This window comes from Rhinoderma darwinii, chromosome 3 (genome assembly GCF_050947455.1).
Source record: "Rhinoderma darwinii isolate aRhiDar2 chromosome 3, aRhiDar2.hap1, whole genome shotgun sequence".
In the NCBI taxonomy this organism is placed as follows: Eukaryota; Metazoa; Chordata; class Amphibia; order Anura; family Rhinodermatidae; genus Rhinoderma; species Rhinoderma darwinii.
The window spans coordinates 305,516,750-305,529,742 of NC_134689.1; the positions used below are offsets into that span (position 1 = coordinate 305,516,750).

The 12,993-nt window shown below is 36.3% G+C and overlaps 1 protein-coding gene across 1 annotated transcript in view; it reads right to left on the reverse strand.

Annotated features, from left to right (window-relative positions):
* Nucleotides 1-6,964, reverse strand: part of ACAN (aggrecan) — a 105,356-nt gene extending 98,392 nt beyond the window's left edge. The window contains exon 1 of the mRNA XM_075858187.1: nucleotides 6,567-6,964. The gene's annotated coding sequence lies outside the window, so the exon portion shown is untranslated. The remainder of the gene's footprint in view (nucleotides 1-6,566) is intronic.
* Between the last annotated feature and the right edge of the window lie 6,029 nt (nucleotides 6,965-12,993).

A 12,993-nucleotide genomic window follows, 5' to 3' on the forward strand; every position in this document is an offset into this window, starting at 1 on the left:
TAAATTTACTTTAAAAGACAGAATTGTCTGAAACCTACAGAGGTCAGAAGTAGAATTTTATTGTATAAACAGAGGTGCTCCTCACAACTAGAATCCAGAATATTTGATCATCCAGCACTTGTTTCCAGAACACAAATGTACTTTGAATCTTCAATTTCACAAAACCAGAAACAGAGGACTAAGCAGAAATAACCAATTATGAGACTTCTCTTTTTAAAAATAATAAATTTTTTGTTGGCATTTTATTTTGTGGTGTCTTTCTGGTCATCTATCCTTATAAGACCAGAATTACATCGCTTATCACAAATAACGTCTAATACACATCAGACAGCATTTTGCACGGTAAATTTGCCAATGATTTTTTTTGTGGCATTTTATATGTATTTTTGACACTAGTGGCATTTTGCAGTGTGCCGTTTATGGCCTTTTTCTCCCATAGACCCTTATAAATGTATCAGAAAGATAATCCGTTTTTATGTGTACTTTAAAAATGAGCAAAAATGCTATGCCAGGGAGGTCTAAGCAAATTTTTATATTTTTTTGTGATTGTCTGTTACTTCAAAACACTTGATATTCCAGCGCCTATCATGTCCCTTTTATTTCTAGTCAAATAAATGTAGTTTATACCTAGGACTATAAGGGTTAAACATTTATACTCCTTAAAGTTGTACAAGACAACAGTTTGGCCTCCATCACACAAGTTTTTTTTTTGTGTTTAAAAAATGTCCCAAGTAATACCATAAAAAAAGTTCACAAAACAGGCACACATGTCACGCACACATGTCACGCAGGCAGTCGCAGGTTTTTTTATGCAGTTATAGCATGGATTGAGGTCTATGAGTGGAAAACACCTTCATTCATCTAGAACATGATGTGTTTTGGGAAAATAACACCAGGGCCAAAATAGAAATAAAATGCCACAGAGAAAAAAAAAAAAAACACAAGAAATCACTACTATCAATCCTGTGGCAGTCTTATTTTTTGCTTTTGTTTCAAGTTTACTTTGAAACAAATTTAGCTAATGTCACACACCATGCATTTTATATTGAAGAAAGTGCGGCTTACATTTTTAGGCAGCCAGATTTTGGTGTGAAGTTGAAAAAATTGTCATCAATTTAGCTAAATAGGAATATCGCCCATAAGCATGCCCAATCGACTAACATGAACCATAAAGTGGTATGCGCAGTGCAAACAATAATTATTTTTCTACGCAAATTCTTGATAAATATAGCGCACTCACTATAAGACATTATTTCTACTGAAGATGCAAAAAATTCCAGAACAGAGCATGATCCAGGTGGACCATTATGTGTAAAGAATTTCATATTCTCTTATTGACTACCCGCAAATATCAGGTTGCTATTTAAGCAGCCAATAAACATTATGTTACAAGTAGGAATAGGGGTTGGTTAAGGCTAGAGATGGTAAAAGGGATTAGTCAGGTTTAGTATTTACACAGAGGGCTGCCTGGCATCTTAAATAATTATTCGCTAATCAATATGAGATTAGAAAATCAATCTGATATGCTCAATATTAGCATTAAATTGGACTTATTCTCTCCTTGAAAGAAGCCTCAAAGAAGAGAGTTTTGAAAAATTTCTAAGACCATGCAAGAATTTCCCAAAAAACTTAAATGAATTCAACAAAATTAAATAAATAAAATCAATTCAATCGAATATTTCTGTTTTTATTTATGTAGGTAGTGTTGGCTTTGGTCTGGGGATTGTATGTTAATAATCAGAACCAGGAATGTGACTAGTTAAGGTTCCCTTCACACAGGGTTTATGTCTGGCGTTTTAAACTGTATGAAAAAAATGCAGGTAAAAAGGCGTTTTAAACGTAGCATTAGTTTTTCATGGCATTTTGCACGTGTGTTTTTTCTGGCATTTTTTTAAGCCCAATAGATTTATGTCATTTTTACAGTAGATGCGTTTTTGGTGTCGCTTTTTATTTTGTGTCATTTTGTTTTTCCTGGCATTTTTTAAGTCCTATAGAGAAGCCTATTGGAAAAATGCCAGAAAAAAACGCCATACCTGGAACGTGCTGCGCTTTGAGAAAAACTCCACTGACCCCGAAAATTCTACAAAAACGCCACAAACAAAAATGCTGTGTATGTATGCTTTCTCACATTTCATATCAAGACTTTCAAGTCACAACCGGCTGCTGCGTTTTTCTGGCCATCCTAAACACGAGTAAACGCTGTGTGGGAATCGAGCCTAAGAATTAAGAGGACAGAATTATTTTGCCAGTTCAGGAGTCACAAAATTGGGTTCCTTTTTAATCTTCTCAATGGAGAAGACAATTGTAAAATATTTGTTTTTCTATAGAAGGTGTATCAGGATCTCATTACAAATTACCGGTCAATGTATTCTTAGTTCTGTAATGGGCATTGAATGTAGGTGATTGATTTATAAGCCTGTCTATAGCTCTTATTAGGAAATATACAGAAAAAATAAAATAACTGAATCTGTAGCATTGAAATTGACGTGTATTTGACATGGGTCATCATCAAATAAATGCATTCATAGGATGGAAAAAAACGTCCTTAGTTAGTACTGTAAGCCCATTGAAAGTGACTGAGAAGGAGTCATACCCTCGACTCATACACAGACAGGCTGTTCTGTCTCTCACAAGCAGTCAGTGATTACTCAAAAGTAAACTTGTAAGGTTTCCGTTGCTCCAATGAACCCATTCCCTCCTCCTTATAACGGTCACATTTCTGCCTGTGATTTTTTCTATCCTTGTCTCTCTCTCGCCCTTTCTCACATTTAAACAAGCTTTACTTTTCTTGGCTTCTATGGGCCCTCAGTAGCTGAGTGCTGGCACACTATGTGGTCCTAGAGGCTAGATGAACACCGCTTTTGTTGCAGGTGAGAAGTTGGACATTGGAGACACAGAGACTGGTTTGTTTAATAGGGAGGAGGATGGGGGAGGAGAACTAGGGAGTGGGCCTGGCGTCATCTTGTGGTAACCAAAAAAATCTTAGCATAGGAAAACGTAATAGAAACAAAAAGAGGGAAGTGCTACATTTAAATGAATACATATGATTTATTTTTTTGCTCATTTTAACTCTAGTTTCTAGGGAATTATATCATATACTGAGGTGGAGATTTCGGTAATATCTAAATATGCCCATAAAGCCATCAGATTATTATCATATCATAGCTATCAGTATTTGAGGGGAAAATATTGCAACATAGATAGATAGATAGATAGATAGATAGATAGATAGATAGATAGATAGATAGATAGATAGATAGATAGATAGATAGATAGATAGATAGATAGATAGATAGATGATAGATAGATAGATAGATAGATAGATAGATAGATAGATAGATAGATAGATAGATAGATAGATAGATTGATAGATAGACAGACAGACAGACAGACAGACAGACAGACAGACAGACAGATAGATAGATGATAGATAGATAGATAGATAGATAGATAGATAGATAGATAGACAGACAGACAGACAGACAGACAGACAGACAGACAGACAGATAGATAGATAGATAGACAGACAGACAGACAGACAGACAGACAGACAGACAGACAGACAGACAGACAGACAGATAGATAGATAGATAGATAGATAGATAAAGTAGTGCAATATATTGATTGACATATCTTCTGATGTGCGCCATGTATCTATTGTATAAAGATTGAATCCTAAACTTCATTAATCCTCATGGCACAGAACTCATGGCCATGTTAAGGTACAATATGCGGTAGGCCCATGTAGTTATCTGGTAGTATAATCACTCTAGAGTCTTGTTGTACATTTAGCAAAGTCTCATAATTTGTTTGGAATATTTTGCACACAAGCCCACTTGCAACAACTATGTGCTGTTGTCTATATCTGACATTATTGTACTTGAAAATAGTGTCAAATATGTTTAACACCTATGTCTCACGCTGACAACTTAAAATGCCATTTACAGTCATTTATCTGTCCTTGTCCTATTTTCCACCACTAACAAAGTTTTCAAGAAACACTTTATTTACGGGGAATATCTTGCAGTTTCCTCTAGGGGGAGAGCATGAGCGCGCTGCTGCAGCATCATAGGACTGCAATGTCAAACTGGAAGCAATAGATGATGAAAAGATTAGCTGGGTATTAACATACTTGGTAATCTGCTCTATATCTATCTATCTATCTATCTATCTATCTATCTATCTATCTATCTATCTATCTATCTATCTATCTATCTATCTATCTATCTATCTATCTATCTATCTATCTGTCTGTCTGTCTGTCTGTCTGTCTGTCTGTCTATCTATCTATCCATGTATCTATCTATCTATCTATCTATCTATCTATCTATCTATCTATCTATCTATCTATCTATCTATCTATCTATCTATCTATCTATCTATCTATCTATCTATCTATCTATCTATCTATCTATCTATCTATAAATCATCTATCTCATATCTATCTCTCTCTATCCATCCATCCATCCCTCTCTCTCTCATATTAAATTATCTATTTCACTATTTGTCTTTCCGGCCATCTATTCATTTGTATTTCCATCCTATAATAGAAGCAATGATAACTCTATAAATATACATTTAAAGTGTGTTTTCCTTGGTCAGAGTACCATGTGTTCTTTTATGCACAGTCCTTACCTGTCTTTCTTCTCTGACAAATGTTTATTCTTTAGACAAGTTTATTTTCTTTTTTTCTGACTATTTCCATATAATCTTAAAATAACCAAACTCCCAAATTTTCCATATGAAATGCCCACTTATATAGTCATTGCTGGACTTATTCAGCCTCAACTGGAATGCTGGTGATACAGGAAACCTTAATATAGCGGTTAAAGGGATGAAAATGGAAAGTTTGACAGACAGAGCAGTCATAAGTATGTTAGCAGCTTTCCTGTACATACCCTGTCCTCCCTCCACCTTCAATGGAGATTTATATTCAGGCCAGCCAATAGTCAAGTCTCTGCTTTTCCGCTGCAAATTATTTTCTGTCATTCAGAATGATGTAGTGTGGATGCCTCTCTCTTTCTCTCCCCCTCTCTCTCTTTCTCCCTGTCTCCCTCTCTCTTTCTCTCCCCTCTCTCTCTTTCTCTCTCTCTCCCTCTCTCTTTCTCTCCCTCTCTCTCTCTTTCTCTCTCCCTCTCTCCTCTCACTTTCTCTATCTCCCTCTTTCCGTGTCTCTCTGTTTCGCTCTGTTTCTGTCTCTCTCTCCCTCTATCTCTCTCTTTCGCTGTCTCTCCCTTTCTCCCTCTCTCTGTCTCTCTCTCTCTCTTTCTCTCTCTGTCTCTTTCTCTCTCTGTCTCTCGCTCTCTATGTCTCTCGCTTTCTGTCTCTCTCTATTCTCTCTCTCTATGTCCCTCTCTTTCTCTCTCTTTTTCTCTGTCTCTCTCTTTTTCCTCTCTCTTTCTCTCTATCTGTCTCTTTCTCTCAGTCTTTCTCTTACTGTGCTTTACAAATTCTAATGTCATGCCATGATATCCCCATGTTTTACCTGTGATTTGACATGGGATTGCAGGCAATCTCACTTTGAAGAATCTGTAGAAGCACTTATAGTGGGTAATGGAATATATCACATACAAAGTTAAGAAAAAAAAAAAAAATCGCTTTTGCCATGAATAATATTAATACATCTGCGTGAGCACATTCAGCAAATACTAGGCTACAATAGAAAAACTAAAACTCTGTTAATGTACTGAGTATTGCTGGATTTAAAGTTTTACATCGAACCTTTAAAGTATACAATGAACCTTATAACATGCGGCTATTCCAGGATTAATCAATAAAAGTGTATTCTGGTAAACCATGAAAGGTTGTCATTAATAAAAGAGCCAGCAGAGGGATATGGTCCAAGAGCTCCACTTGTGGATTTTAGCTAAGGGTACGCTCAGCACATCTTACCATACAGTGAATGAAATGACATTGTATTATACAATGTGCTCACATCAGTAAATTCATGATGTATAGAAGTAGCAGGCTTCAATGTGTCATTTATTTTTTTGGCACTGTATCTATTGGGAATTCTGATCAATATATCAGTTAATACAATAGTAGGTTTACCTGCAGTCCTATGTAAAACCACAAACACAGCTAGGGGTACCCAACAATATCCTGTCACTCACAAGTCACGGTAAACATCAATGCTTCACTATGAGAAATAAAAGTCACTAGTGACCTGACGACTATTGCAAATTTTCTGACATATTTATTCAGATGGTCGCAAGGTCACTTGTGACTTATATCCCATAGGAAGATGTTGAAGTTGCCGACGAGTCTTCCTGCATCCTTAGACTTATACTTATTGGTATCATGTTGAACTGAGCGAAATGATAGTGTAACCTCTAATGCAGCTGTAATTTTACTCCCTTATCTTCCTATTATCACCATTTACAGCACTTAGTAGATAGAGATGTATTCACACAAAAACAGGCATACAGACATGTATATTTAAATGCATGCATGTATTACGCATGAATTTTATATATATATATATATATATATATATATATATATATATATATATGTCACATTATACATGGAGTAAATAAAAAAAAACAATAAAAAGTTGGTGTTACCTTTAAAAGTTCAGTGCAGTATTTTAATATCTATGTCCCATACACCTGGCAGAAACGTTTAAGTCTTGTTGGGTTTCTTGTTGGAGTCTTGTTTCTTTGATAGGAGAATAATTGTCTACTTTAGGATAATTTCTTCAGCAGCCTCCAGATGTTTCCAAGCCTTCCACCTATAGAATGTGAAATCCTCCTTTATGGTATATACTATGTCAGGTCCTTTGCAGGCAGTTGAGGCAGCAGCAGGAGAAGCAGCAGGGCTGTAGTGTATTGTAAGTGAGTGTGAAGGAAAGAATTTTTTTTCAAAATCAGACCAAGTTTAGCAGGCACCGACTTCCAGACTCCTCCTGTCAACTTTTTTTCTCCCTCAGATAACTCCTGGAAAAGCCTGCTGGTTACCGAGTCTCCTGGACCCTCCTGGAAAGGTAGGCACAAGTCCAGGGGCAACGGACTGGAAACAGAGGGGTGTCAAAAAGAAGTAGGAGTGTTTTAGGCCAGTGGGACAAGTTCCTGCCCCCTGGGGTGTCCCATCTTTTGGGAGGTTTTTTTATATATATATATATATATATATATATATATATATATATATATATATGAATATATATATATATATATATATGCATATATATATATATATATATATGAATATATATATATATATATATATATATATATGCATATATATATATATATACATATATATACACACATATATATATATACATATATATATACACACACACACATATATATATATATATATATATATATATATATATATATATATATATATATATATATATATATATTAAAACCATAAGTGGACAACAGAGATTACTTTCTATATAGTAAGAAAAAAAACTATACAAATGTAGCAGAGCTGAATTTGTTCTTTAAGCCCGGGAAAATGCATGGTAATAACGCTCTAAGTTAAGATAACGCACTACATTTAACTTTCAATTCTATGCTAATTTATCATACAGAGTTTTGCTAAATAACAAACTTAAAGCGTTCCTCCACTTTCACTTAAAAACGATTATAGCGCAGAAGGGTGCAGGAGGGTGCAGGAGGGTGCCCTATAATAATTTTTCTAGATCACTTGTTTTAGTGATTTTGCTTTGAGCAGTAGCAGGGACTGTCTATAGTCCCTGCTGCCGTCTGCTCATTACTCTGCAGTAGAAGCGTCCTGCTCGTCTCCATGGCTCCCATACCTAGAACGGCTGTTAGAACTGAAGAAACCTATTTAGAAAAACTATTATAGCGCGCACTCCTGCAATATAATCGATTTTCACTAAAACTGGAGGTAGATTTTAACTCTTGTACATCTGACAAACTTAGGTCTCCTACATCTGTAAAGCCTAAATACTCTCAATAAAGGCTAATTAAATCAGGTTAACCGGTAGTATTCCATTGTGGAACTCCATGTCCCATCATGGCCTCAATATACAGGGCCAGTAATTCTGCATAACTCAGAGATCGACAGTTGGCTTAGATCCGATAACTGATTTTGGATTATGAATGATCTCTGTGACATATTATATCAATTGAATATAAAGGCATTCAAGGCCATTAAACAGACACTAAAACTAAAATTGTCCTTCTCTACATTTCCTGTGCAGTTGGCGTCAATCTATTTTCCCTGTTATCAGCCATTTCAGAATGGGCACAGGCTGATTATAGTGTTTATTACTTATAGAAAATTCAGGAAAATGTCTGCCCCATAATCTTTATGTTATCTCATATATGTTATCTCATCCCTGACTAATATAGCAATTTTGTGCCATGTTTTGTCTTTTAGGGCTTGTTCAGACGTGGCGGATTTGCAGTAGATTTGCGGTACAAAACTATGCAAGACAAGGTCATTGTTGCTGTGTAATTGCTACAATAAATATTATACAGTATGACATTTAAGTAACAGATCTATATTGAATATCTCTTAAACTTTCCATATAAACAAAATAAATGTATAAGCATGATGTCAATGAAAACTCGCAAAGCTCCTTCGCTTGCGAACTCGTACTGCATATAGAATGATAAAACTGGGAGCGTAAAGGGAAAAAAATGGCATAGCGGTAAAGAAAGACTTCTGTAGTGACGAGTGACTGATACACATTCATTTACAACACACATTTTATGTTAGTCACTACCCAAGATAAATACAAACCATCATTTACAGCATAGTTCACAGCGCTTGTAATGATGGGAAGTTGTGTACATACTGTACCTAATGAAAAATATTTACTGGCAATGATATAAGAAAGAGTCAAGACCCTGCCCATAAGAGCTCACAATCTAAACGAGATGTGGGGGGGGGGGGGGGGTGACACCAGAGATAGGGTATAGTATGTTCATACATTGCAGATTTGCTGCAGACATTTCTGTGACTGTTCCATTCATCTGAAAGGGGCTTGCAGAAATCTATGCACAAGCGGCAGAAACAACCCTATTCATATGTATGGAAATAATTTTCAGTAGCAAAAATTTCTGCAACAAATCTGCTGCATGTGAATCTGTCTGTCTGTCCGTTTGTCCGCCCGTCTATCTATCTATCTATCTATCTATCTATCTATCTATCTATCTATCTATCTATCATCTATCTATCTATCTATCTATCTATCTATCTATCTATCTATCTATCTATCTATCTATCTATCTATCTATCTATCTGTATATCTATCTATCTATCTATCTATCTATCTATCTATCTATCTATCTATCTATCTATCTATCTATCTATCTATCTATCTATCTATCTATCTATCATCTATCTATCACCTATCTATCTATCTATCTATCTATCTATCTATCTATCTATCTATCTATCTATCTATCTATCTATCTATCTATCTATCTATCTATCTATCTATCTATCTATCATCTATCTATCTATCTATCACCTATCTATCTATCTATCTATCTATCTATCTATCTATCTATCTATCTATCTATCTATCTATCTATCTATCTATCTATCTATCATATATCTATCTATCTATCTATCTATCTATCTATCTATCTATCTATCTATCTATCTATCTATCTATCTATCTATCTATCTATCTATCTATCATCTATCTATCTATCACCTATCTATCTATCACCTATCTATCTATCTATCTATCTATCTATCTATCTATCTATCTATCTATCTATCTATCTATCTATCTATCTATCTATCTATCTATCTATCTATCTATCATCTATCTATCTATCTATCTATCTATCTATCTATCTATCTATCTATCTATCTATCTATCTATCTATCTATCTATCTATCTATCTATCTATCTATCTATCATCACACATATCCAAGTGTAAACACAGTTTTGAGTTGGTAGATTTGCCAAACTGAGCCTTTTAGGTGTGGCCAAGGCTTCTTTTCAAACATGACTTCTTCTGCATTAAGCTTTGGTCTTATGAAATCTCTTCCCTTCTTTGCTGTGTGAGGATGAGAGAAGCATCCACTAGATCTTCACTATTTTTTCTAAGGGCAGTCATGGTTAGCTCAGTATTTAGTGAGAATTATTTACAGATGATAACACCCTCAATGATGTGTAAATGGCACAGAAAAAATATTTATTTGGGAGCTTTACTTAGTGTAGCGCCAGTAAAGTTTACATGCGAAAGTAAAAGTTTTATCCAGCGCTCCTCCGTAAAAATATTTTATCCTTAATTGCACACTATTTATAAACCATGTTGCAAGCTGTTATCATAGCAAGTGTGATCTGATATCCGCTAATGTGTTTCGAACCGTTTAGTTCTTAATCATAGCAGGATATGACCACTTATGACCAATGAGAACACTGCATGTTTACATGGAAAACATGGAAAACTACAAGAACCAACAAAGACCCACACTGGACCAATAAGCATAAATTACTCCAGAAATTCCCAGAATGAAGATCAGCCTCAGTACAGGATCATACTGCAATAAATGCAGATATAACAAGACTAAATATTTTTATATAACATGGTAATATTCATAAAAATACACAAAATCACTGCGCCAGTTCAGACCTTTCAGATATCTGGTGTCTAACGTCAAAATCCAAAACGCCTCTCTATTGAGGACGATACTGCCCCGTTCTCCTGCCCTCTTGGGTTTTCTTAACTTTTTCCCATCCAATAAAACTAAAGCTTTTGAGGTCTCCACCTATAAAAAGTGTTTGGCTGCTCCTGACGCTGTAGACGATCTATTATTGATATCATAAATATGTTCCGCAATCCTCGTTCTCACTCGTAGTGCAGCTGACATAGAACAAATCGCACCATGTGCATAGGATGTTATAAACTACGTATTGAGTATGACCAAATTCATTTTAAGTATGGATTCTCTATTGGAGGAGTTAAATGTGGTGCTTCTTAGAGCATACGCGCACACGCTGCTTCTAGCTCCCCAGCACTTAAAAAATCCCTTGTGGGGTAACCAAGTGTGAATTGTCTGTGAAATAATAAAATTACAGTGTAATCTCTCTCCAATTGTTCTGCATCCTCTTGAAGCACAATGTCAACCATTGCTCAGAAAAGAACTTATCATGCTTATTGAGAATTGGTAAATTCCTGTATTCAATCTTTTTTTAATTGCGCCATAGTCAGAGCTATATGCTGTAGAGAACACTTGGCCGGTTATCTCTCTCTTGCTTTTCTTCCTATTACCAATGGAATTACTTTGAAAAAAAAGGGATTTTTGCATCCATAATAGCTGATGTTCGATACAACATCCACCTAAAAGGAGGATATACCTGCTTTTATAAAGCCTCTCACAAGCTTCAATTGGTAAGTGTTGTCATCGGAGCCCGCTCCCCTGGTCCGTGTGAGCTCACCCACGGAAATGCCTTTAATAATATGGGACGGATAACAATTTATAGCGTCTAAAATGATATTCTCTGATTGGGTTTTACAATAAAGTCATGTGCTGAAGTAGGGCAAGATGTTGCTACTCCAAATCCAAAAATTGTAGAGTATCCAAAGACGATATCACTGTGAATTTAAGATTCAGTTAATTTTTGAAAACGTAAAAAATCCTACAGTTGATTGTGTTTTTAAACAGACTATTTGTTACCACTGGCTACCATCCATTTACCTATAACCATACATGTTGCTGTCACTTTGACATTACTAATACTATTTTGGCATTAAAGAGCTTGAAAGAGTTTGGATACAGTCCTAGTAGACCTCAGAGTGCCATACACGACTCTTCAGGGCAATCAGGGAATTTTCATGACAAATTTATTTTGATCGAATCCGGCAGCTGGTTTGATAGAATTAGATCTGAAATAAATTTTTGCAAATAGAAGGACCTCCAATGGGGTCCAAGTTTTCTTCATCGTTAGCTAATATGTTCATGTCTTCGTGGGAGGAGGAGATTATTTTCAATGAAAACAATCCTTATGTGGACTAAATTATTTGGTATGGACGCTACATCGACAACCTCCTCATTTTATGGGGTCGCAGTGTGGCATCCATATCTGAGCAATGGCTGTCATTGTGTTGCAAGTAGAGGCAGAACAATTGGCAACGGATTATCCTCAAGTAATTTTATTATCTCACAGACAAATCACACTTGGTTATCCCATAAGGAATGTTTTAAGTGCAGGAGAGCTAGATGCAGTGAATGTTCTTATGTTCTGAGAAGCACCACCAAGAGCAGATTAGGAGCTTAAAGTGGCCCTGGAGAAAAATCAAAACGTGGCCCCATGTTGTGGGTGGGGCCAGAACAAGTCGGCAGGGTCAGCAAAGAGTTAGTTATAGCCACATTGGTGATACATCTAATAATGCAGCCTTATTATCATTGTCAGCACTGGGCTGTGTTCACATCTGCATTGGACGCTCTTAGGCGGCTTTCACACCACAGTATTTCTATCAATATAATGTATGTGCTGATAAAGCTCCCAGGAGATGCATTATACGGTTTAAACAACAGATGTGTCTGCTATCCGTCCTCCATAGGTGCCCATGTTGTATGCATGGAATAGTGCAGCCTTCAAAACTATTCCACGCAGCAAAACAAAACTTTTTTAGCCTCCGTGGCATTTATGGGGGTCTAAGACGCCTTAGAAGCTTCTACTGCAGAGAAAAAAATAGTGACCAGAATAGTGCAGCATGCGGCGCTATTGTGTCCGATAAAATGCAAGGCAGCAAGTGGTGGGGGTAATATTTGAAACAGAAAGGGGCGGGGGGTTCTCAAGGGGTGCAGGGTACACTGAAATTGATTTTGTACCTTTATTTGTGGTGGGGGGGGAGATGGTGGCAGAGGCTCTGTGGGAGGAGGGGGAGAGGGGCATAGGAGGAGGCAGAGGTTTAGTGGGGGGCAGGGGGAGATTGAAGGTGAAAGCTGGGCCGTATTTAGAGTTGATGCTGCCCCAGGTACTTTTAGTGTTAACGCCCCCTATAACTCCTAAAGTTACGGAAACAGCATACTTCGCTGACATTG